The 25955-nt window shown below is 39.4% G+C and overlaps 1 protein-coding gene across 3 annotated transcripts in view; it reads right to left on the bottom strand.

Annotated features, from left to right (window-relative positions):
• BMPR1A (bone morphogenetic protein receptor type 1A) overlaps positions 1-25955 on the bottom strand; it is a 140349-nt gene that overhangs the window by 37832 nt on the left and 76562 nt on the right. Inside the window, exon 4 of one of the 3 annotated variants that reach the window (XM_059397956.1) lies at positions 4495-4572. The exons of the other annotated variants lie outside the window; for them this stretch is intronic. The gene's annotated coding sequence lies outside the window, so the exon portion shown is untranslated. The remainder of the gene's footprint in view (positions 1-4494; positions 4573-25955) is intronic. 3 annotated transcript variants of the gene reach the window in all.

The following is a 25955-nucleotide window of genomic DNA, read 5'->3' as shown; positions in this document are numbered from 1 at the left end:
TTTAAGAATTAAATGAGGTAATAGCTAATACATATTCACCTCTAATTATGTACCAGCACCATTATAAATGCTTTGAATATAATATTTATTTATCAGATCTTCACAACCACCTTATGAGGGAGGTGAGATTATTATTTTAATTTTACAGAGGAGGAAACTGAGGCAAGCACAATTTAAGGCATTTACTGGTAAGCAGCAGGGCTCTAATTCTACTCAAGAAGCTCAGAGTCCAGAGTCCATGTGTTAACTGCTAACCCAGACTGCCTTGCTGTATATTGTATGTAGGTCATACAGTGTAAATTACGTATCATAAAGTAGGAGAGCCTGGTATAGAATAGGTGCTCAATAAAGTTTCCTCCCCTCATACATGTTTATAACATGTCACAGGAAGTAACAGGTGTGATCTATAACAATCTGTCTTCAGGGCGCCTGGGTGGCTCAGTGGGTTAAGCCGCTGCCTTCGGCTCAGGTCATGATCTCAGGGTCCTGGGATCGAGGCCCACATCGGGCTCTCTGCTCAGTGGGGAGCCTGCTTCCTCCTCTCTCTCTGCCTGCCTCTCTGCCTGCTTGTGATCTCTCTCTGTCAAATAAATAAATAAAAATCTTAAAAAAAAAAAAAAGAATTAAAAAAAAAAAAAAACAATCTGTCTTCAAGAAAATCTGATAGCCGAAAAAAACAGCTATCAGCCAAAAGAAGGCTAAAGGTAAAAATGGCTTCAATTGCCTCATTTGCAGTCTAACAATGGAAAAGCCTTAATCTTTAAAAGAAAAATGTTAGGTTTTAGCGGACTACCAGCTCCATATGCATCACTGCTTATGACAACTGCTAAGACACGAAGGCAGCCTTATCAAGCTGGGATAGAGGCACACTGCTATAATCAAAGAGGGTCACCACCTTCTTCATTCCACCTGGTCCCGCCTCTTCAACACTTCAGAGAGGAATGACAGGAATGCAAAGAACAGGGAAATGACTACAATTGAGATTACAACTCAAAGATCGTGGGCCTTTGCTCACAGAGTATCAAAAGAACAAAGTGTGAATGCACCTCTGTCAAGGACATAACAGACATGACGATAAGGAGTGATTCATTAGATTCCTTCTAACACTGAAGTCCTGCGGGAACAGTATTCTTGCACTGACAATTTATTTCCTAAATATTTATTAAGTACCTATTATATACATGATTCTGTACTAGACACTGAGAATATACTGATGAGAGCAAAACGGGCCCAGCCCTCACAGAGCTCACAGTCACTAAAATAGACAATTAAGATAGTCCGACACTGAACAAGACAGCACAAATCATATGTAATCATAACTTGTGCTAAGTGTAAGGAAAGAAAAGTGCCAGGTCCAAGAGAGGCATGGGGTGGTGACCTAATCTCATCTGGAAAGACTAAGGGAAGCCATGCTAAAAAGCGACATTTAAGTTGACATCTGAAGAATTAGAGTTAGCCAGGTAAAGAAACAGGGGTGAGTTCTAGGCATAAGGAACAGCCTATACAAGGATCTTGAGGCAGGAAAGAACAATGAAGAACAGTATTTCTGGAATGGTGAGAATAAGGGGTAGTTGGTGGGATGTGGGTTTGAAGAAATAGGAAAAACAAGGACAAGATCAGGCAAGAGTGTATGAAGAGTATGGGATTTAAGTCTAAGTGGGATGGGAAAGCAATTATCTGGTGTCTATATAATGGACTGAAGGGGAAAAAAGCCGAAGCAAACAGACCAGTGAGAAAGACAGTATAGTAGTTTAGGAGAGGGACAATGGTGGTTAAGATTTGGGTAGTGGTGGTATAATGGACGGGTTCAACGTATATTTCATAACCAGATTTAATAGGACTTCGTATTGCATTAGATATGGGGATGACGAAGAGTGAATGTCAAAGAAGATCTCTACATTTCTGGCATAAGCAATCAATGAAATAAGGACAAGCAGATTTTGAAAGGAGCGAGGAGAAGAGATCAAGGGTTCAATTTTAGACATTTGAGATTACCCAAAGGGAATGTCTAATGGGCATGAAGCTTAAAGGACACTTTAGGTACTAAAGATACCAATCTATTACATCAACAGTATAGAGTATTTGAAGCTATGGCTTTGTATGAGATGGCCTTCTAAGAATGAAAAGAAAAGAGGACCCCAAAACACCAACATTCATTTAAAAATGGGATTAATAAAAGCATTAACACCACATATCTTTATTTGGCATTCACTAATAAAATAAATTCATGGTCTAGATCCGACCATGTGCAGTATTAATATAGCGTATATTAGCACAGTTGGAATATAAACCACTATTCACAAGTGATACTTCTTCACAGGTTAAAAAAAACAACAATCTACCAAAAGAGCACTGTGGTAATCTAAAACATGTGCACGAGTGCTGTGACAGTACCTTCAACAGGAGGAGCCTACTTCCCGGCCTAGAACTCCCACTGGTTTTAATGAGTCACTTCTAACAAATAAAATGAGATGGAGACCACAGAGTGAGACGTGAGAGACTAGATCATAAAAGGCAATTCTGATTCCACCTTGTTCTTTCTTAAGAAATCCACTTTGAGAGAAGCTAGCCACCATGTCATCAGGACACTCAAGCAGGCCTTACCCCTAGGGCCATGTGGCGGGGAGCCGAGGCCTCCCACCAACAGCATGGGAGTGAGCCAGCGTGCACAGGGATACTGCAGCCCTCAGGAGGCTTTCAGGTGACTGCATCTTCACCAGCACAATTCACAAGACTCTACCCCAGACCCATCCAGGTAAGCCTCTGGTGGATTCCAGACCGTCAGAAAATGTGGGAGATCATAAATGCTTGTTTTAAGCTGTTAGGTTTTGGGGTAATTTGTTGAGTGGCAACAGAAAACATTCACTACTATATAATATAGTCATTATAAGAAATCTGCTAAAATAATAAAAAGCCTAATCACCGTAAGTTATTGCACAGGCAACTAAAAAACAGAAGTCTGGAAAGCATAGTCAATTCAGAGCGTAATAGCAGAAGTATAAGACAGTCACAATGCCCAAGGAACTAACTGGTAAATATAAGTAACACCTTTCTTTCAAAGGAGTAACCAAAAGTATGCTCTTTCCTTTAAAATTATCTCAACAAATAAGGTTCATTCTTGTGGGAAGAAAACCATCGCTAGTTCTACTTTCTATACTGTTAAATACATGCCCTTTAAGGTATGAGTTCCAGAAAGATGATGTCAATTTTATGTTCGAGGTAGAGGTACTTCTCATATAATATCCTGGCAAATTTAAGAGAGTGAATTCTGATGTCAGTCTACTGGTTTCAAGTATCAGCTCCAGGATTTATTGCGATGTAATTTTGGAGAAGTTATTTGAGCTAAGTCTCAGTCTCCTTAGCCACACAATGGGAATGATACTACTAACCCAAATGAGTTAGCATCGTGCTTCTCAGTATTAACCATTTGTTGTTATGGTTGTGATTACCATTATTAATAATATAAATACTGATGACTTTCCCTTTATTTGCCCCATCATATTAACTGTTTCTGTGATCATGACATAGCAAAACTGTAGCGATATTTTTGCAATCATTCCTGAAACAGAGTATTTTATAATTCTAACATCTGAAAATAACAGATTTTAAATTCCTAGAATAACACATTGGAATTTTTATATTAAATTTAAAATATCTAATCTTGGAAAGCTAAGGATATAAAAAAACGCAGACATCTGAAATTGCTACGTGATCAAAATTTCAAAATGATGCTGGTGTTTAAAAGTTATTTTAAAATATTTATTTCAAATAGGCATTGAAATACACTTTCCATTACTACATACATAGATTGCTGTTCCTTTTCAGGAAAATAATCTATGGCAAATTATTCAATAAATTATAAATAATTTCTTTTTAAATAAAAAATTACAAAGCTCGGTAAACAGAAGTAAGGCTGAACCAATAGTTCAGTCAGAATAAAAAACAGGAAAAGGCTGAAGTCAGCTGAAAAAACAGATGAAAGTCATTCTTTCCTCTTCCCGTTAAGCCCCCCACCCTTAATTTTTACTCTCTAGTAGTGAGGTTTGGGAATTTTCAACAAGCTGGCCAGCTGCCAATTCCATGAAGTAGTGAGGAGAAAACTCCCCCTTCAGGGGTCCCTCCCCCTAGGCAGCTCCAGGCGCCTAGCCTGACAAGCTTTCTGAGAAGGACTAGACTCACTGCAGACTTTCTGGCTCCACAGCCATTGTTTGCGTGGCTGCCTTGCTCCTTATCCAGAGCTTAGATTAGCATAAGAATATTGTCCTTTCTCTCAACCAGCAACCCATCTATTCCTTCCTGACTTCGAACCATCTCTCCCCCATCAATCCCTGAGCTAATATACACACAGACAACGGTAGTAACACTGCTCATGGCTATTTTTGTATCAGTGTGAAAAACAATCTCACCCAAATCTAAACATAAACCCTTAAGAAAAAAACATGCTTAAATAAATAGTTATGTAAGTGTATCTGTGGTAATACACAGGAATCTCACCAAAATGTCTGCCTTGGGAGGCTATGCTGTGAGAATCTGTGATGGGTGACACATTCATAATGAGGTCTTCTGGAAAGTCTGAAAAAGGAGCAAAAAGAACCAACCATCTCACTGAATTCTGAGCTACAAGGGATGGAGAAGTTCCACTTTATAGAGACATTTCTAATTGCCATGTCTTCAACACCTTAAGGTCACTAATTTCATCGTCACCACTGAAGTTACTTTCTAACTAGACTTAACCTTTTCCCAACGCTCAATTATTTATTCAAAGCAACTTTAATGCATTTAACCTTTGTATTTCTGCTTAGTCGTCCCCTCTTCATTCAAAACCTTTCACTTTCCTTCTGGGCCAACAGACTACTCTTCCCAACACAAGTATGAATTCTTCCAGGAACAGAAAGGCAAATCAAACAAGTACAGCATTATACACTGCTGATGCATTTATACTATTACATCTCACACCTGGGGCTCAATATCAGATGCACAATAAATGCTTCCTGGTTTATGAACTTATTTTTCTTTTAAAGGAGATCTATTTTCAACCATTCAACTTTGTACTACAAATGCCCTAATCTAGTTGGTCCAAAGGTTTTTTTTGTTCATTTATTTCTATTAAATGAAAAAGCTCACAAATAAGAACTAGATTAGGCTATACATTAATCTTTGGCACGACTGTGCTCAGAAGAGAGTCTTACTGCCAGCTATCCATAGAGGGGTCTGGGTGTTCTTCTGTCTCTCCTCTGGAATAAGCACAGATGACCAAAAAACAAGCAAAGTGAATCAGTGGTTGCAGAGATGCCTGGAAGGAGCAGTGTTGGTCATCCCTGTTCAGGTGTATTAGGGGAAACGGTGAACAATACTACCTGTGTTTTCTGCACAGTATTTTTACACAGATAAAATCAGTATAAAATGGCAGTGAAGAATTCAAGGTCTAGCATACAACAGATCTAGGTCCTCTGTGTAGATTAAATGAGAGAAACTCATAAATATTATTTAGTGGTAACTTTAGGTTAGCATTGCCTGTCTTTATAATTTGCAAGCTAGTTTTATGTACATTAAACCATCTGTATGACCCTTACAGGAAGTAAAATTATTCCTACTCTGACAGAGGAAAGACAGGCTCTGCGAGCTAAAGCGACTTGAATTTCATATAGCTAGCAACTTGGGAAACAACTAAGCCCCAGGTCTTTGAACCCCAAGGGCCGTGTTTTATCCAGATTTACATGAGTAAATCCATCAAAGAGTAAACAGGAAGTTATTTTTTATTGAGCCACATAAGATTTTTCTTCAACTTTACAACTCTGCAAGGAAAAAGTGAAGCACAGCCGAGTTAAGAAACTTGCCCAAGATCACACAAGCAGTTAGAATCAAGTCTGGTGCTGACAAAGCCCAAATTCCACCCACTGCTGCGAAGTCAGTAGGAGGCAGGTAATGAGGAAAAAGAAACCCTGAAAGTAGTATACTCCTCATTATACACCACTGCTGCTCAGATATGGGAAAAACTCTCAATACTCTACTGTGTGACACTGAGCTGGGATAATGCTAACAGGTCTTTTCACCAGCTAGCTCCCTCACAGGCTCTGCCAACAAGGGAAAGAGAGAAAGCTGGAAGAGGGTGAAGGGACTTGCTTCCTCCAGACTCTGCTATTCCCAGTCAGCCATCTGAGCCACTCTCTCCACAAAGGCAGCAGCCAGTAGGTTCTAGTTTCCAGCTTCCTGCCACACTTCCAGAACCATGCTCATGGCCCACATTCTGACCCAGGGGTGCCAGCACCTCAAAGTCCGAGAGCCAGCATCTCAGGACCCATGTTCCAAGCTCCTCAGGGGCCAGCCACAGCTGGGCTCTGAGCTGCCTCCACTGGGGCACACATTCTCCAAGCATCTAGGTTCTGAAACCTCAATCTCTTCTGGGTGGTAGCTGCTTCCCACATGACCATTTCTGCTTAATACTAGTGTTTTGTTGGCTTTTTTCAATTCCCTAATACCTTTGTAGTCAATTCCCTATATCAAATTCTTCCTGTGAAAACAGCCACTGTGGTTCCTGACTGGGCCCTGATTGATACAAATACTTCAGAAAATTGACCTCAGAGACTGAACAGACTACACACACACCACACACATTTTTATATATATTTACTTCACTAAGCAGAAGCCAACAACATAGGTAACATTTCCCAAGTGCTTATAAACTGCATTTTAATATATGTATATTCAAAGAGTTCTAAGATGTTCTGACCTCAGAAATGAAATCTTCTAGACTCAGTACATTTCATTTCTTCTCCCACAAATAATTATAACCTATCCAGGTTAGAAGTTTGTTCCGGTTTGGCTGGGCTTCCTATTCTAACCTATGTGACCCAAAGTCAAGATGCCTAAAAGAATACCAAAATTTGGTTCTCAAAACAGATTTCTCATTTCCATAAGCAAGATTACATGTAATCAAAGGGTTTCTGGGTTAACTCAATAAATAGATGTGACCAAAAAACTAATTCAAATGCTAGATCAATCTTTCAGTGGAATATATCCAACTTCTAAAACTAAGGGAGGGGGGAGAACAAAGCAGAACTTCAAAAATAAGAACAAAAACCTCTACCCATATTTCACTCAGGAAACTAAATCAAAATGTCTGTATTTATTCCCTCAATATGAAAAATCAACCTTTCAAAAACAGTCATGAGCTTTTTTTTTTTTAAAGATTTTATTTATTTATTTGACAGATCACAAGCAGGGAGAGAGGGGGAAGCAGGCTACCCGCTGAGCAGAGAGCTCGATGCGGGGCTCAATCCCAGGACCCTGGGATCATGACCTGAGCCGAAGGCAGAGGCTTTAACCCACTGAGCCATCCAGGCGCGGCACTCATGAGCTTTTGCAAGTGTGTCCCTCCCTAAGAAGATCTGGAAATATGTGGGTGACTTTTTGGTTGGTGACAAAGGACCAAAATAGAAAACGCAATATAATATGCAGGGATGATCCCTCAAAACAAAGAGCTGTCTCAACCAAATGTCAATAGTGCTCTATTGAGAAATACAGATTCTTGACTAAATGACCTGACTACTGTTTTTCATTATCTAAAGGCTCCTCTGTGGTTCTAGATACCCAAGATGCAATAGTATTAGGCCTCTAGGAAGAAAAATTACCTTGTTCGAACTAATGTCTAAATGCAATTTTACTTTCACTTTTTTCCCCTCTCTTTTGGCCACTTAAAAAGACTCCTATTCTAGCTGCATAAGTACCTGCATAAGGCAAAAATAGCTGAAAATCAGTTTCTTTCCACTTTTTTCTCTATTTACAATTTTTTAAAAAAACGATTTTATTTATTTGACAGAGAGATTGAGATCACAAGTAGGCAGAGAGGCAGGCAGAGAAAGAGGAAGGGAAGCAGGCTCCCCACTGAGCAGAGAGCCCCATGCGGGGCTCAATCCCAGGACCCTGAGATCATGACCTGAGCTGAAGGCAGAGGCTTTAATCCACTGAGCCACCCAGGCGCCCCTCTATTTACAATTAAAAAAAAAAAAAAAAATCCAGAGCACACAGGTTTCCCTTAAGCTCCGGAGTAGAGACTGTTCCAGACTAAGCCACTTAGCATATTCCATCCTCCACGCCAGAATGAAAAGTTCAGGGGAAAGCCAGTCTAATATAGTCTCAGGACTGTGGCTAGGCCTGCAGAGACACCATCCCTCTTTCAGAGTGAAGAGGCCCAAGAAAACAGCTGCCCAAGAAGCTTTTGGCAATTATGTTAGCACCAGAAGGGGAACCAGAAGGCAGAGCCATGAGACTAAAAGAAGCCAGGTCCTTACAGCCATCAGTGAGCAGCAACCTTGCCCGAAGCCTGAATAACAGGCACTTTTCAGTTTATAGTCAATAAATTCCCTTTTATTTTTTAGGTCACAGGGAGTTAGTTTTTCCTTTAGAACCAAAAACATTCCAGTCGATAGGAAAGAGAAAGGAACACTTAAGTATTCTGGGTTAGATTAGCATAAAATTAGTAACTCTGAATAAACAATAACATAGACCGGTATGAGAATTAAAGATGGCTTTAGTAGTATACAAATTTACCTAATAATGTGTCCAGCAGCTACATAATTTATTACTCCTGGTCTTTCTCATCTTACCCTCCAAATCTGCTAGCCTCCTCAGTCTTTCCTATCTCAGCTAATGGCCTCTCTACTTTTCAAGTATCTCAAGCCCAAAATCTTGGAAGTCATTCTTGGCCATTTCCTCCTTTCTTCTCATAGTCCATATCCAATCTCTCAGCAAACCCTGCTGGTTCTACTTTCAAAATATACTGAGAACCTATGCACGTCTCATCACCTCCCCTGCTCTCTGGTCCAAGACACCAACACTGTTTGCCTGGATTACCAAATAGCTTCCTAACCAGTCTCCCCACTTCTACCCTTGTCCACTACAGTATATTCTCAACACAGTAGCCAAAGTAGTGACAGGAAGCACACTAGGTCACATCACCCCCTCTGCTCAACAAACAGTAAGAGCTGAAGTCTGAAATGGCCCGTAGGACTCCAGCTCCTCCACTCCAGCTGCACTGGCTTCCTTGTCCCTGACACATACCAGGCCTGGCTCTGCTGCAGGACCTTTGCATTCATGGGTCCCTCTGCCTAGAACATTCCTCCCCTAGACATCTGTATGATTTGCTACCTCACTTCTTCCAAGGGCTTACTCAAATATCCCTTTCTTATTAACAGTGTTCCTGCTCACCCTATTTAAAACTGTAATCCTATCTTCACCCCTGGCACTCCTAGCCTCCTTCCCTGATATCTATCTATTTTTTTTCTCTTCAGCACTTGTCATCCTACAATTTGACATACAATTTACTATTTATTTTGTTTACTGCTTGCTACCTGCTCTAGAATGTATGCTCTATAAGGGCAGGGTGTGTTTTGTTTTTCACTCTGTATTTCTAGCACTAAGAAGAGCTTTTGGCACATAGTTGGTACTAAATAAATATTTGCTGAGGGAATCTGAATATAGCAAAAGGAATTAAAACATCATGCCAAATTTTTTTACTTTTATATACAAATGAGACCTTCCCAAACAGGCTGTACTGTGGATAAACTATTCAATTTCCTTATCTCAACACAACTGAAATGATACAAAAGCCACACCACTTCCTCCTGCTCACTTTGAGCCCTGACTTGTGTCAAGATCCTGTGAGGAAAATTTTCCACTCTTTTCACTGCATGTACTCGAGTTTGAGATATAAATTAAAAGGTCTTAATAAAGTCTTGTATAAGTAAACATAACGTCTCAAGATCTAAAATATTGCTTAAGGCAAACAATGGCTTGGGTTATACTTTGACAGTACCACATAGTTAAAGCAAGTTAAATAATTGTGGAAATAATCACAGACAAAAAGAAAATACAGCCCTCTCTTTGGTACAAACAACATGGTCTGACAAAAGGAACTTCAAAGGACTATCTAAACTCGACTGCAATATTTCAGCAGGGAGGCACGAGTAAAGGTTCAAAGGTAATATTTATATGTAAATTGTAAGTCACCAAAGGCCCTGAATAAGACCAGAGGGTATTACAATCAGATCATTAGTAATTCTTCCCTGTATTTAACTACAAACTATAGGAAACTAAACCTTGCGAAATGTAGGTCTACAAAAGAACACCCTCCAGATTACAAATTCCAATTTATTAAATGGGAAGCAGCACCTGGAAACCCAGGAAGCACTTCTGGCCTATGGACAAAACATCTACTTTTCATTTTGTTACTCTGTGTCAGATCATTACCACCACTAAATGGCCTGGTTTAGAGTGCTTTGCCAAAGAAGTTCTATGGCATGGGATGTACTTTTTTTTTCTCCTTTTAGTATCTTTCAGCTGAGATACCTAGTGTAAATACCTACCAACTTACATGTTTATTTTTTTAAAAGGCAAAAAATAAAACAGAAATTAAAAAGCAAAAAATAAAAAGGGGTGCATGGGTGGTTCGGTCAGTTAGATGACTAACTCTTGATTTCAGCTCAGGTCAAGGTCTCAGGGTGTGATTTCGAGTCCTGCATCAAAAAACACAATTTTTTTTTTTTTTTTAAATAAAGAAAGGATAATATATAGCATAGTTTTTTAGGGGACCTAAGAGTTAGTTTTAATTCTGCCTTAACCAGCTAGCTGATCCTGGCCAATTCACTACCCTCTCTGAGCCTTAGTAATACATAAGCCCGAATAGCTGCTTCTGTTGTTGCTTGAGCAAATAAATCTGCAAGGCAAAAGTCCAGAAGTAGGATTCTGGCTCTACTTGTAGTCTTGGTAGATATTTTGGTAATTTCACTGGAACTATACCATTTTGTACTTCCAAATACAACATTGATATATGGACAATTTTTTTTTTTTTTTTTTAAATAAGAACAATTTTTGGGTGCCTGGGTGGCTCAGTGGGTTAAAGCCTCTGCCTTTGGCTCAGGTCATGATCCCAGGGTCCTGGGATCGAGCCCCACATCTGGCTCTCTGCTCGGCAGGGGGCCTGCTTCCACCTCTCTCTCTGCCTGCCTCTCTGCCTACTTGTGATCTCTGCCTCTCAAATAAATAAATAAAATCTTTAAAAAAAGAAAAAAAGAAGTTCCCTTCTAAGTATGTTAAGAGTTTTCAACATAAATGGGGTTCAATTTTATTATTTTTTCTCCATCTATTGATATGATCAGTGTTTTCCTCCTTCAATGCATTAATGGATAATTTAATTAGTAATAATCCATATTAGTTGAAAAATTAATCACAATAATCCATATTAAGAGCTTTCTTAAAGAGTGAAGCATCTGTGGTAGTTCTTAAAGATGTCCACAAATCTTTTCACATTTGTGAAAGTGAACTATGCTATATTGGATAACTCCCTTTTAACAAACAGCAGAAAGTGAAAGTGACAAAGTATGTGCTCTGTGAGTAGTCTAAAAAGGCAATGCAGCTTTCTCTTTGCTCTTTCCTGGGTCATTCAATCTGGGCTGAGGAACTGAGGCCTCTTGCCAATAGTCATTTGAGTGTACCACCTTGGAAGGAGATCCCCTCCCCACCCCCCAATCAAGCTTTCAGATGAATGCAGCCCCTGCTGACATCCTAACTACGATCTCTTTTTAAGATACCCTGAACCAAAATCAACCAGTGAACTGCTCTTAGTGTCCTGTGTTAAGTTTTGGGATAAATTGTTATGCAGCAATAATTAACACACTATCCTTGGATTCCTAGGATAAATTCAATTTTGTCATTATTGAATAATAAATTGTCTGATCTTTGTCCCTAGAAGGGAACCCCTAAAGTAAATCTTTGGAATGTCCCAGTATTAGCAGTGTCTTTGTTATGCACAAGTCTTATAGATTATACCTGATTTTATGACTCAGAATGGAGGCTGGTCACCAAAATGGCCAACCATGTGATCAGAGGGTTGGAGATGGGACAAGGCTGAATACTGAGTTCAATTATGTGGCCAATTATCCAACTACACCTACACAATGAAACACCATTAAAAACACTATATACCATAGCTAAGATAAGTTTCCTGGTTGGTAAATACATCAATGTTCCAGGAAGATGACATACCCTGATTCCCAGGGGAGAAAGGGCTCCCCATCTGGAATACGCCCAGACCTCACCATATGTGTCTCTTCACTTGGCTGGTCCCAATCTGTATCTCTTAGAATCAAATGACCATTGTACATGTACCACTTCCTTGAATCCTGTGAGTCATTTTACTAAATCGTCAGATAAAATCTGAGGGGATCATGGAATCCTTTTGGATTTGCAGCCGGTTTGTGAGAAGTCCAAGTAACCTGGAAACCCCCAAACTTGTTACTGGCATCTCAAGTAAGGGTAATCTCGTTGGGGACTGTGCCCTTATATCTGTGGGTAGGTATTATCAGAACTGTACCACAATATTGTAGATACAATTGTTTAAATACACTCCTAGATTTGTTTTGCTAATATTTTGTTAGGTTTTATATCTATGCTCATAAGTAAGAAGTGCCTATTGTATTATCCATGTCTAGTTTTTATATTAAAGTTATACTAACCACATAGCATAAGCTGAGGAACTTTCCCTATTTTGCTATTTTCTGGTACAATATATATAAATTTGGATATATCTACCACTAGAGTAGTTTGATAAAAGTCAGTCTTAAATTCATCTGGGCCATGGAGTGTGTGGTTGGTTCAGATGTTGAAACATGTGACTTTTGATACTAGGACTGAGTCCAAACCCCACACTGAATGTAGAGACTACTTAAAAATAAACTCTTTAAAAAATAATAAAATCATCCGGGCCAAGGGCTTATCCGTGAGCACATGGGAGGGAACTGTCTTTCAATATAAATCAAATTTCTCTAATAATTATTTAAAAATCCAGGTTTTCTACTTAGTCAGAGTCAATTTACATTTTTTAAAAGAAAATTGTCATTTTATTTAAATTATAAAATGTACTGACATGAGGTTACTTAAGTTATTCTCTTATTTTTAAGAAAAAAAATCTCTTCTATATTTGAAGTTACACTCTCCCCTTTACATGCCCAATACTATGTGTGCTTCCTGGGTTTTTCTTGATTGATCAAATGGTTTATTTATGAAAATTGGCCTTTTCAAGAACAAATTTTTGGTTTTTGTAATCCTCTCTTATGTGTCTTAAAAAATAAATTTTCCATTAATTTCAAACCCCAATTCTATCACAGATTAGCTAGAAGCTTGCAGAAGTTTCTCTCTGTGCCTCAGTCCTCTCATCTATAAAATGGGAATAATAACAGTAGTCACTCCACAAGGTTATAAAGATTAAATAAGATAATCCCTGTAAAGCATATGGAACAATGCAAGGGCTAGATAGTAAGTATGGAGTTTTTTGTTGTTGTTGTTTCAAGATTTATTTATTTATTTATTTATTTATCTGAGAGAAAGAGCACACACACATGTACAAGGTGGATGGGCAGAGGGAGAGGGAGAAAGTCCAAGCAGACTCCCAGCTGAGCACAAAGCCCAGCACAGGACTTTATCCCACAACCCTGAGATCACAACCCAAGCCAAAACCGAGAGTGGGACACTCAACTGACTATACCACCCAGAAGCTGCAGAAATGCTGGCTTTTACCTCTCTTGAATTTATTCTGTTGTTCTTTTCCTCATTTGTTAGATGCTTAGCTTATTAGTATTTTTAACATGAGTATTTAAGGCTTCAGTGTGTCAGGCAAGTATTAATATCCAAATTTTCTGTATTGTTTAGTTCTAGGTATTTTCTGATTTGTATTACAATTTTACTTTTCACCTGTGGGGTTACAGAAGTATGTTTTTAAATTTATAACCACAGATTTGTATATACTGTTTGTTATTCGTTTTTTAAAAGATTTTTTTTAAAGATTATTTATTTATTTATTTGAGAGAGAGAGAGAGAGAGAGACCGAAATAGCAAGAAAGAGCAGGAGCTGGGAAGAGAGGGAGGAGCAGGCCCCCTGCCAAGCAGGGAGTCAGATGTGGGGATGGATCCCAGGACCCCAGGATCATGACCTGAGCTGAAGGCAGACACTTAAACCGACTGAGCCACTAAGGCGCCCCTGTTACTCATTTTTAACTTAAGTGCATTTCTTGGCAGAAAATATGGTTGATATGGTTATTTGGAATGTATCAGAATTATTTATATTTTGAAATGTATTAGAATTTGCTGTACATCCTAGTAAATGGTCACATTTAATAAATGTTAACGTCTAGAACAAATGAACTTGTCATATTCTCTGCTTAAAAATCCATGAATATATGCACTTTAATAGGGTGGAATGACGAAGACATAAGAAGAATTGTTAGAACCTGGCTTCTGCAGGGTTTTCTAACACCATGCTCCCACTCCTCCATATCCTTACAATGCTCCGACTATACTGAAATCACTGTAGCACTCTATCTTCACAGGCATTCCCCCAGACTTCTATTCTTCTGCACGGCCTCTGGGCTTTACCAGGTTAACTTTAATTTATTCTTTAAGACTTGGTCTATGAGTAATCTTGGCAGGCAATCCCTCATCTTACTCATCAGGCTGAGAGAGGTGTCCTATCTCTGTATGGCTGGTGCACCCAGAATATGTAACATAGCTGCTTCACGGCTCTTGGCTAACATTCATTTAAAAATTACTTATTAATTCCTTGGTATGTGCTCTACACTTCTTATACAACAATAAATGAAGCAGATATAACTCCTCCTATTAAGAGACATACATTATCAGGTGATGTTTGGACTTACCTTGTAGCTTTTGTAATCTCCATTTTCTGGCACATTACTAACCAAAGCAATACATGTTCAATAAATGAATAAAAAATATATTAATATCTTAAGGGAACATAACTGAGGAGTTAAACCCACTACAAAAACCACATATATACTCTAACATTCTTTAGAAGTATACTGGCATCTGAAAATGCCTCTCCAAACCTTACAGTTTTAGCCAATAATTACCAATCCAACAATCTCTATCCAGTACTAGCTCATGAACTTCACTCCTATTATCACCTCTGGTGACTCCTAGGTATAGGAGAAAAGAAATTTAGATCCAAGTCCTGAAACAGGGAACCTTAATATACTCAAAAGCCCTCTTCTTAAAATATTTCTGGCTTATTTCATGTTTTGAATTATCTTAGCTCTAAGTTCATTAGGTTTTTCTTATCATACTTTTTTTTAATAGTATGAAATAAGAAATTTAATATAGTCCACCTACTTCAATATATTAATTCATTTAATCCTCTTACTAACTTTATGAAGCAAGTATTCTCATCATGAATAATTTTATAAGAATAAATCTGAAAATAGAGCAGTGTATGATTTTTTTTTTTAGAATGGTATTAAATACCAAAATTAATTCAAGAGGAAGCAGAATAACTAAACACACCTAGATGACAATAAGAAGTAGAAGTCACCGTACTGGAAATGGGATGGCGGGTAGTAAGAAGGGCGGTGGAGTGGGATGGCAGTGAGGAGAACACAGGCTTTGGTGTATACTGTTCAAAATTTTATATAAGAAGAGCTCATCAGATCTCCTTATTAGTCCCTTACAAACAAAGAGCAGATGGGAGCAAGCAAGGGAGGAATATAAGAAAGGAAGAATAGGGAGGAAACAGATGAGCTCAAGAGTTAAACTGGAATTTCTGAGATACCTGGATTGGAAACCACATTACAAAAAGGTGAAAGCAGGCAGGAAGTACTTGAGATGGAGGATAAGGATAGGAATTGAAACATCACTACAGAAGATGAAAAGATGCTGCTGGGGGCACCTGGGTGGCTCAGTGGGTTAAGCCTCTGCCTTCGGCTCAGGTCATGATCTCAGGGTCCTGGGACTGAGCCCTGCATCAGGCTCTCTGCTCAGCAGGGAACCTGCTTCCCCCTTTCTCTCTGCCTCTCTGCCTACTTGTGGTCTCTGTCTGTCAAATAAATAAATAAAATCTTTTAAAAAAAAAAAAAGAAAGAAAGAAAGAAAGAAAGAAAAGATGCTGCTGAAATCCGGTGGCGTGCTCCCCCCCACCCAGTATCACATATAGCTGTAGTAACACAAACGGCTACCTAAACCTGAAAGTACAACACAGAGAATGATCAAATAAGAAAGTCAGGAGCGTACCCGCCAACATCAGTTAAAAAGAATGGATTATCAGGGGCACCTGGGTGGCTCAGGTGGTTAAGTGTTTGACTCTTGAGTCCAAGCCCTGCACTGGGCTCTGCACTGGGCACAGAACCTATATACATACATACATAAATAGGAATAATATTGTAGTTATGAGGAGGCATTCTTCACTGAAGACAATGGGAATAAGCTTTCAGTCTCCCTTGGGGGTGTGGTGGGGTAGGGGTAAGTGGATAGCATAATAACCCAAGAGCCTGAGGGCAAAGTCCATAGGAAGTCTATAGGATGAGTTCTAGACTTCTCTACAGAAGAGAGTAGGTGTGGGGTGCCTGGGTGGCTCAGTCCAACTGAGCGCCTGACTCTTGGTTTTGGCTCAGGTCATGATCTCAGGGAGTCTACTGGAGATTCTCTCTGTCCCTCTGCCTGTCTCCCACCCTGAGCTCGCTCTCTCCCCTAAAATAAAGAAATCAATCTTAAAAAAAAAAAAAAAAAAAAAGGAGAGGAGGTGTAAGACAAAATTTTCAATGGTGTGCTGGGAGATACCAATAGAAAGGGTAGAACTCAACGATAAGGGTAGAACTCATCTTTTCTTCAAGCATGGAGTTATAATTGTTTTTCTGCAATGCAGGGTTTTAAAATGCTATGAGATCTAACAGATTCATTACACTGCTCGAGAATCTAGCAGTTGCCAGTGTGTAGAGGCCCTGAGGAGACCTCCCCCAGAGCTCCAAGAAATCAGTAAGTTTGTTGGCTCCACTCTTATCAGCCACAGCAGAAACACTCCAACTTCTATCCTGATTGGTTTGCCACTGAACAATGGATGCCTACAGCTAAAACTAAACAGATGCTTAGGGAACCCAAGACCCCCAGAAGTAAGTGCAAAAAAATGCAATCTGCTGAAAGAGAACTCAGCAAGCACAAGAAAAGCTAAGCTCAAAATAAGAACAGGTGGCTTCTACTTAGATGGAACAGAAGGGAATGGGCAATAGTGCTCATGTGGGACACCCAGGGCATCAGTCTCACCAGTAAAGGAGAAGCAACTCATGGATGTCAGAGTACAGGAGCTGCCAAGCAGGATACCAATGCAAGATTTCGCCCCCAAAGGCAAGGTCAGAGCATTTCAAAGAGGGTACCACTATTATGCCAACAGTGAAGAAAGGGGGCATCTCTGGGTTTCTACGGTGCTAGCAGATGATGTGCTTCTCAATTATTGCTTTTCTCCTAAGGAACTCAAACATGAACAGCTTTAAAAAAAATCTTAAAAGAAAAAAAAGGAGGGGGGCACCTGAGTGGCTCAGTAGGTTAAGCATCTGCCCTCCACTCAGGTCATGAACCTAGGGTCCTGGGATCAAGCCCCGCGTCCGTCTCCCTGCTCAGCAAGAAGCCTGCTTCTCCACCTCCTCCTCACTCATGCTGTCTCTCTCTTTGCTACCTTATGTCTCTTTCTCTTTCAAATAAATAAATTAAAAATAAAAAAATAAAAAAATAAAAAAATAAAAAAATTTTAAAAACACTAACAGCTATGCAACCAATGAAGAGCCAATGAAGAGGGCCCAGCAAGTAGGGTACACTCCACATTCCTTATCATGACCCTTGACCTGCACCTCCCCTTAAGGAACTCAATCTTTGTTCAATCTTTTTATATCCTAATTGAGAACTAATGCTCAGTGAAAAATAACTGTACATTTAGAAAATTTTTCTCAAGTTCTGAGTCATCAGAAGGCTGATGGACCAGAAAAGAAGGGGCTCTCAGCAGATTAAGCTGCAGTGCAAAGCTGCATGTTGCTCATGTTCAATCAACTCAAATGTACTAGAGATACTAAAGATGTACTAGAGATAATCTATGGTAGACAGAGGCCACGCAGAATCTCTGGCAAGTTCCACCAGAAGAGATAGAGGATAGACATCTAGACATTCTGAGGCAAGGATATGACCTCTATAACGCTGTATGAAAAGTGTAGCTCCTGGCATGATATTGGGCCCCAGTAAGGAATGGAACCATGGAAGATCCAGGATTTAGTGACTAGAGCAACCCATCATGATCTACCAAGTCCCAAGGTCAGGTGCAGCAGCAAGTTACTTAATGATGGAAATGGTATTTGTGTAACAGGACCTAGGCAGTTCTAGAGGGCACTAGTGAATTCCAAGTCGTAGCCCAGAACCTCACGTCACTAACTCCCATCACACAGATGTCTACTTTTGCTCACACCAACAACTTTATGGTAGGTTCCTGGTGACCAATGACAAAAAGAAAAATCTGGGGCCTGGTGGCCAGTGACAAGTCAAAACTGGACCACTACTGCTCTGCAGCCTTCCTTGGAGGACTCTGAAAGACAATGAAGAGGAGAAATTCTCTTGGCAGGTATGATGAAGGGAGAAGTGACCAGAAAAGAAAAAACATGGACTCCCTGGGAGTGGCAAATGGTATGGCTGACTGGTTAGGGGGATGGAAACACTAGAAAATAAGACACAAGGCACCTGAACAAAAGGCACGTTGATGGCTCTACGAGAGCCAGCGCAAAGTATTGATCTTTATGTCTTACGGTAACGCCCATGAAAAGCATGAAAAGAGGTGTGTTTAACACTATTCCCAACTACAGAGGAAATGACAGGTCGGTTAACCACAGCGAGCTTTTGCTATCAGCCACCTCAATGCTTGACCAACAGGGCCATGAATGGAGGAGCCATAGTAAAGGGAGGAAGGCTTTACACAGGCCCAACAGCATGGGCTCCTCCTTATGAAGGTGACCTAATTACTGCCATTCCAGATGCAGGTTTGTCTTCCTTGCCCATGTATACCTTATGCCAGCACCATCGTCCCAGGGCTTACAGATTAGCACATGAGGAATATCAATTATGGCCTCAGAACCAGCTACAGTAGTGGGGACTATAGCTTGTTCCACTAACCCTCCTGTTTCAGAGATTTCTTTTAGCAGTTATAACCAGCCCCCAATTTGAAGCAGACCGAGTAGACTTACTGGAACATGAGGCAATCTGAGTAACAAAAGGGGCAGGCAAACCCCTGTGGTGCTATCCCCTCAGCCTGCCAGCCACCTCAGCACAGCTACAGCGGACAGTTCTCTGCACTGCCTGACAACATCGGACACCAAGTGTAAGCCAAGACGCTGCTGTTTTGCTCCTCAGGGTTTTCTCCAAACCCTGCCCAGCAGTAAGTAGACACAGCCACATAAATGCTAGCATTAAAGCTCCAGGAGCAGGCTTCAATGAACAGAAGATGAAAGTCAGTGGATAAATGTCCCAGCCCCCAGTCCTTTGGTGGGACAATACTAAGGTGCATTCAGAGGGTTCCCAGAGGACTGAACCCCAGTTGCCCTTAGTTATAACTAGCTTCTTAACACACTAAATGTAACCTCCCTCACTTGTCCCATTCCCTCTGTGTCTTTGGATCACCTTGCAAATAAACCGCCCAGCCATTAAGTCCTTTTCTCAGGTTCTACTTTCAAAGGAGACTAAGAAATGATGAAGGGAGAAGTGACCAGAAAAGAAAAAAACATGGACTCCCTGGGAGTGGCAAATGGTATGGCTGTGCAGTCAGGACTCAAACTAAAACCACTGGCTCCATTGCCTGTGCTTGAACGAGAGCATGTTGCCTCTTTATAAAGTAGCAGGAACATGGTGTAGTACGCTGTGGTGCACTAAAGGTAGGTAAAAAGCAATGAACATGTAAGTATATACACAGCAACAGGGAGATTTTAACTTTCTAGTGCTGAACAAAACAGTGGAAAATTGGGGTAGACCATATGTAGCAAAACCTAACTAAGTCAATTAAATACATATATACACACACACCAATAACACTATAAATTCATTCAAGGACATAAAGCAAACAAATTAGAGTGGTTTCCTAGAGCAGGAGAAGAAAAAGAGGCAATCAAGAAGAAAGGAAATGAAATAAATCATTTGAGGGATTTTAATAAAGAACAAAATAATTTTGCTGCCATAAACAGAAGACGTGATTAACTCATGTTTCTGAATCACAGTCTGAGTGTACTGTCACAGTATTAAATAGAAAAGTCGGTATTACTTGGTATTATGAACTGGAGGTTCTCAAAGTAAATATACAACTGTGAACATATTTTTAAAATTCAACTGTTACGACCTAAAATGATTCTGAATACTACCTGCAGCACCCATTCCACGCTTCAGGAAACACTGCTGTCACTATTCTGGGATAAGGGGCTCTTTTAAAAAATATATACATATAAATGTAATAAAGTACAAATATTAATTACTTTGAGAGCTTAACTAGATTGACTTTAAAGAGAAAACCTGATAATAATTCAATCACAAAGCTTGCCTCAATAATGTAACATCTTCCAGTTACACAATGTATAATTACAAAACAGTGACTACTTAATTTTCAGTATGAAATGTTGGAATATTTCTAACTATTTCAAAATCCTAAATCAGTCATCAATTAAGGGTTGAAAAGAACTTTAATAAAAGCATCATGATGATTCACAGACCTGTACCCCTGGGGATAAAAATATATGTTTATAAAAAATAAAAAATTAAAAAATTAAAAAAAATAAATAAAAGCATCATGATTAGTTAGTTTTATATCATGAGGTAACTAAGAACCTCACTATAAGATATTTCTCTAAGGACATTACCATACTAATGCTTATCTGTTAACTTGAAACTTGAATTCTGCTTCATGAATTTCTTCATAGATCCCAATTCACTGAGCAGTAATTCCATTAAAACAAGATACCATCCTTCAGTAAAAGTGTCAGAATTTTACTTAAAGAAATATTTTCGGCTCAGGACATGATCCCAGGGTCCTGGGATCAAGCCCCACATCGGGCTCTCTGCTCTGCGGGGAACCTGCTTCCCTTCCTCTCTCTCTCTGCCTGCCTCTCTGCCTACATGTGATCTCTGTCAAATAAGTAAATAAAATCTTTAAAAAAATATTTTAAACATTCTTTTACTAAATAGTACACAGTATTTAAAACTACAACAAAAGAGATGGGGCACCTGGGTGGCTCAGTCATTGGGCATCTGCCTTCAGTTCAGGTCATGATGTCAGGTTCCTAGGGTCAAGTCCTGCACTGGGCTCCTTGCTCGGCAAGAAGGCTGCTTCTCCCTCTCCCACTCCCCCTGCTTATGTTCCCTCTCTCACTCTCTCTCTCTGTGTCAAATAAATAAATAAAATCTTTAAAATAAATAAATAAATAAAACTATAGTGAAAGAGATAAATATGAACAAAACAATATTTCTTTTTCTCCCCCAAAGATTTTATTTATTTGACACAGAGAGAAAGAGAGAGGGAGGGAGAGCAAGTTCAAGCAGGGAGGAAGAGCAGAGGGAAAGGGAGAACCAGACTCTGCTGAGCAAGGTGTCCAAACCAACACTGGGCTTGATCCCAGGTCCCCAGGATCATGACCTGAGCCAAAGGCAGCCGTTTAACAACTGAGCCACCCAGGCACCCCAGAACAGTATTTCTTTCTTTAAAAACTGATCTTTTAAAAAAAAGGCAATTACTTTTTTAAAATTACTTTAAAAAGTAAGAATAAAAAGGCAATACTTTGCTTTTTTCATAACATCTCCCTTACAATATGCTAAGGTTTAAAAATTAATGTACAAAAATATTTCTTGCACACAAATAGATGAAGAAACCAATAAGATAGAACTTTAATTTTAATGTTTCTTTAAACTTAGATCCAACCAGATTTGAAAAATTACTTATGTTTGCTATTGACACCGCCCAACATTATCTGTACTATCCAGACAGAATGCATAGACATCATCACCTCTTTCCAACATCCAGTCAGAAATTACTATTCCTTCTTCCTTGACAGTATCTATTATACATGGTCTTTCTTTTCCATTTCCACTGCTACTACTGGGATTAAATTCTGATTACTTCAAACCTAATAGCTCCTACAACCATCTGGGCTCCCTGACTCCTCATTCCATTTCTCTAATGATATACATTCACAAATCAATGCTAGCATAATTTCCATAAGGTAAAATTTTATGTCACACTTCCTACCCTCTCTAAGACCTCTACTATATTCTTAGGGAAATATTCATTTTCTATCAATCAGCTTCTCCAGAAATACCTTTGAATTCTTTCTTTACCTACCCAAATTCTACTCATCTTCCAAAATCTCAAATAATCCCTCCTATGTTTTGTGTATACTTCTCAATGCTATAGAACCCTGATTAAGAAGTAATGATTTACTCTTCTGGCATTTATCACTTTTACCTGGCAGTGTTGGTTATCATTACTCATATTACTTACACACATACCTTATAGATACAACTAGAAGCAGAGGATTGGGACCACGTTCTTTGTTTTCTGATTTCTCCTTTGTGACTTGCCGTTACATAGTTTAACAAGGACCAAAATAAGTAATACCCTACAGAACAAAAGTAAGGGCTCTGGGGCCTTACACTAGGAAGGAACATTTCTTAGAGTCAAAAGAAATATAGATTGGGGGGGGGGGGTGCCTGGGTGACTCAGTCAGTTAAGTGACCGGTTCTTGATATTGGTTCAAGTCATGATCTCAGGGTTGTGAGATCAATCCCTGTATCAGGCTCCACACTGGGCATGGAGACTGCTTAAGATTCTCTCTCCCCCTCTCCCTCTGCCCCTACCCATTCCCTTTACCTCCAGCACTCATCGCATGCACTCACTTGCTCTTAAAAATACATCTATAATATTTATATATTATTAAATATTAAATATTTTTAAAATATTTTTATTAATTTTTGATTTTTTTAAATTTCAAATATTTAAATTTTTAAAAAATAAATAAAAAGCTTAAATAAAATTTAAAATGTTTTATTAAAAATTTTTTTAAAGGGCGCCTGGGTGGCTCAGTGGGTTAGGCTGCTGCCTTCGGCTCAGGTCATGATCTCAGGGTCCTGGGATCGAGTCCCGCGTCGGGTTCTCTGCTCTGCGGGGAGCCTGCTTCCTCCTCTCTCTCTCTCTGCCTGCCTCTCTGCCTACTTGTGATCTCTCTGTGTCAAATGAATAAATAAATAAAATCTTAAAAAAGAATTTTTTTTTAAGATTTTTTTATTTATTTGACAGAGAGAGATCATAGTAGACAGAGAGGCAGGCAGAGAGAGAGAGAGGGAAGCAGGCTCCCCGATGAGCAGAGAGCCTGACGTGGGACTCGATCCCAGGACCCTGAGATCATGACCTGAGCCGAAGGCAGCAGCTTAACCCACTGAGCCACCCAGGTGCCCCTGTTTTATTAAATTTTTAATCAAATTTTTATTTTTGGTATTTTAATATTTTAATAAATACTATAAAATGACATTTACATATTTTATATAGATATACAGATATAGATCAGAAAGGACCTCAGGAATTGGCACTTGAGATGGGTCTTTAAAAGTTGACAGGCCTTCCACAAGAAAGAAAAGTGGAAAAAGCATGTCAGGAGAAAATAATATGAACAGAGCAGAGAGAAATACAAGGCAATTTCAAATTACAGGCAGAGGGGTATCATACATACATGCAGGGGTACAGAAGAAGAAAATTAAAATCTGCTAAATAACCAATGTTTACAGGTTTTTATAATTTCAGGTTAAGGTCATCCCTACCCTAATCAAGGACCCCATTATTTCTCGCTTGAAACAATTAGGAGCATCCTACTTGTCTTTGCTTTAGGGATCTGTCTTCCCCTTCCAAACTATCATCCATATCACTGCCAGATTAATTTTAAAGATTTTATTTATTTATTTAAGAGAGCCAGACAGATAGAGATAGTGAGAAAGAACAAGAGCAGGGAGGTGAGGGAGAAGCAGGCTGAGCTGGGAGCCATCATGGGGCTCGATCTCAGGACCCTGGGACCATGACCTGAGCCAAAGGCAGACACTTAACCAACTGAGCGACCAGGCGCCCCTGTCAGATTAATTTTAACAGAACACAATTATGATCCTGAAATGCCTCTGTTAAAATATTTTAGTGACTGCCAACTATTAACAAAATAAAGCCTGAACTCCCTACCATAGCATTTGGAGTTCTTCACAATGAAGATCTCTTCCCGCCTTGTCCCTCGAAGCCTCTCTCATACCGTGAATTCAAGCCATACAATGATTTCTCCTGTCTTTTGTAGAGTAGATACATCTCAAGCTTCCCTTCCTTATGTTGGGTTCTGTGCACACAATTCTCTCACCTCCCAAATTCCACCCAGCTATCTTTCACTCATCTTTCAAGACGCTACTCAAGTATCATTTCCTATGTGAAGCCTCCCTGACAATACTCTCTAACAGTGCTGAAGCTCTTCTAGGTGTTGCCAAACACACTTTTCCAATTTCATATGGCACTTTTCCAACTGCACTTGAATCAGCTGTTTGCATACTCACCTCTAAGCAGACTACCTGAAGAGCAAACCAAGGAACCCATTTCCAAACATTCTGTATCCTCAGTGCCTAACAGAGTACCTGGCATAGTAGGTATTTATTAAGTGTTTAAAGGGAGAAGGAAATGAGTGGATCCAGGCAAAGGTTATTACTCACTTAAAGCTATACTCTTCAGAGTCTTTACCACTAAAGTAGTTTGTCCTTACTTCGGCAGACCAAAAAGGAGTCCCTGACAGTACATGCAGAATTATCTTTCAGAAGATTTCAGCTGGTAATAACATGGAGAGGGAAATGGAACAAAAATAGGCACAAAGCTGGGAGAGCCAGGCAATATTTCAGGAGAAATGTTAACAGAAAGGCCTAATCTAGGGTGCTGATGGGGGCACTGGAAAAGAGAGGATGGAAACATTCATGGCACATTACAGAGGTCAAGGGATGGTACTGGATCTCTGACTGAGGGCAGGAAGGAAAAAGCGAGGAATGAGATTCAGCTCTGAGACTCTGAACGTGGGTGACAGAAAGAGAGAGGTCCAGTAACAGGTGTGGGAACCCTGGTGTGAAGCAAGCAGCTGGAGATATGGGACTGAAAGTCAGAGAGAGGGTCACAACTGAGATGTAAGGTTGATAGAGATCACTTTAGAGGTGACTGTTGAAATGAGATTAGGAAAAACATAAAGAAAAAGATAAAAGCTTGTGGATGTTGTTACTTAAGAGTAGCAGGAGGGAAAAGAAAGAAATTATGAAGGAGTAATTAAAGAAGTAGAACTAGAAGAACACAGGGGCACAGAAAACGAGAGAACTGCAAAAAAGGGAAAATGACAACTACTACAGTGATCAAAGAGTATCGCGCCTAATAAGAGACAATTAAAAAATCATAAGTATTTTTCAAAAGAGCAAAGACACCAGTGGGGCAGGGTGAGAAAAAAAGAGTGCATGCTCAGGAAACAGCAGCAGGGAGCAAAGCCAACTACTCCAGGAGGAGAAAGTACAGACTGCTTCACAGTGTATGTCCTAGTCATTTTTCTATAACAGAGATCCCTGAATAATTCAAACCTTTTACCTGATAATCTGAGTCTGCAAATGGACTGAAAATAATGAACCTGACTTCCCCAAACATATGGTCTTAGAATGGCTTCTTCTCCCCTATCCCTGGTGTTACTGCAGTTCCTGCTTCTTTAAATAATTTCAATCTCCAAAGAACTGTATTTTAAGACATTTTTATTCTTAAGTCTATAATGTGTGAAAGTTTCAAAATAATATAAATATCCATTTTTAATACAATCCACCATTCTGAACTCTGCTTGGTCATCTTTAGAGAGAATAAATATATCTCTATATATCATCTAATGCTCATTTTCTATAATTAGAGTGAAGGAAGTGATATCAGTAATAAGTACCTGTTATTCCTGAAGAGGTTCAACATTTATAAGAAGAGAAAAATATATTAGATCTACTTATGAACTCATAAGGAGTCATTAGAGAAACTAAAGAAGCTAAAATAAAGTTGTAGCAATAATACAAACAGAAGGACTATT

Source organism: Mustela nigripes, chromosome 4, assembly GCF_022355385.1.
Source record: "Mustela nigripes isolate SB6536 chromosome 4, MUSNIG.SB6536, whole genome shotgun sequence".
In the NCBI taxonomy this organism is placed as follows: Eukaryota; Metazoa; Chordata; class Mammalia; order Carnivora; family Mustelidae; genus Mustela; species Mustela nigripes.
Note: the sequence above shows the minus strand (reverse complement) of the source record. Positions and strands in the feature narration are given on the sequence as shown.